The following is a 1,526-nucleotide window of genomic DNA, read 5'->3' on the forward strand; positions in this document are numbered from 1 at the left end:
TAGAGTCACCTCTGCTTTCACTGGAACAAGCACTTTTGGTACAGAGGAAAGCGCTCAGAAAGAAAAACAGTGACAGACATAGTGTCAAAAACTCTGTGCTGCTGTAGGTGAATTTAGTTGGGCCAAGGGGATGTGAAGAAGCTATCAGTGGCATCTACTACAAAGTGAATGAATAAATCAATTAATAAATAGTGGTCTCATAGCCATTGCAGTATACAATGAGTTGTATAGAGACAGTGCTGTGGCAAGTGAGAGCCAGACAGGCACCTGGTGACTCTGTGCCTCACTGAGGAAAATAAACATGGACAGAGGAGATCCTTAGAAGCCAAGAGGCAACTGTCATCCTGTGCATTTTTTTATATGAAATTTATTTTCAAATTGGTTTCCATACAACACCCAGTGTTCATCCCAACAGGTGCCCTCCTCAATGCCCATCATGTGCATTATTTATGCAAACTCTGGGGGGGAGCACAAGAAGAAGAACCCAGATGCTTCAGTCAGCTTCTCAGAGTTTCTAAGAAGTGCTCAGAGAGGTGGAAGACTATGTCTGCTAAACAGAAAGAAAAGTTAAAGACATGAAAAAGGCAGACAAGGCCCATTACAAAAGAGAAATGAAAACTTATTACCCGCCCCCCTTACAGAGGAAACAAAAAAGAATTTCAAGGATCCCAAGGCACCCAAGAGGTCTCCTCTGGCCTTTTTCTTGTTTTGTTCTGAGAATCACCCAAAAATCAAAGGAGAACATCCTGGCCTATCCATTGGTGACATTGGTGACATTGCAAAGAGACTGGGAGAGATGTGGAATAATAACACTGCAACAGATGACGAGCAGCCTTACGAAAAGAAGGCTGCTAAGCTGAAGAAAACTATGGAAAAGATAGTGCTGCATACTGAGCTAAAGGAAAACCTGATGCAGCAGCAAAAATGGAAGTCATCAAGGCCAAAAAAAGTGAGAAGAAGAAAGAAAAGGAGAAAGACAAGGAAGATGAAGGAGATGAGGAGAAAGAAGATGAAGAAAATGCAGATGAAGAAGATGATGATGATGAATAAGTTGGTTCTAGTGCAGTTTTTTTTTCTTGTCTACAAAACATTTAACCCCCTTGTACACAACTAATACCTTTTAAAGAAAAAAAATTGAAATGTAAGGCTGTGTAAGATTTGTTTTTAAACTGTACCGTGTCCTTTTTTGTATAGTTAACACACTACCAAGTGTGTCTTTAGGTAGCCCTGTTCTGGATGTATTTTCAGGAACCACTAACTTTGTCTGGTACAGTACAGGGGTTAAAATCGATATGGAAATTCATGGGGTGCCTGGGTGCCTCAGTCAGTTAAGCGTCCGACTTCAGCTCAGGTCACGATCTCGCGGTCCGTGAGTTTGAGCCCCGCGTGGGGCTCTGGGCTGATGGCTCAGAGCCTGGAGCCTGCTTCCGATTCTGTGTCTCCCTCTCTCTCTGCTCCTCCCCCGTTCATGCTCTGTCTCTGTCTCAAAAATAAATAAACGTAAAAAAAAAATTTTTTTTTAAAAA

General features: G+C 42.0%; 1 pseudogene; it reads left to right on the forward strand.

Annotated features, from left to right (window-relative positions):
* The first annotated feature begins 436 nt into the window (after positions 1-436).
* On the forward strand, positions 437-1,281 carry LOC122490485 (annotated as a pseudogene).
* The last annotated feature ends 245 nt before the right edge of the window (positions 1,282-1,526 follow it).

The sequence above is a fragment of the Prionailurus bengalensis genome, chromosome B2 (genome assembly GCF_016509475.1).
Source record: "Prionailurus bengalensis isolate Pbe53 chromosome B2, Fcat_Pben_1.1_paternal_pri, whole genome shotgun sequence".
NCBI classification, from domain to species: Eukaryota; Metazoa; Chordata; class Mammalia; order Carnivora; family Felidae; genus Prionailurus; species Prionailurus bengalensis.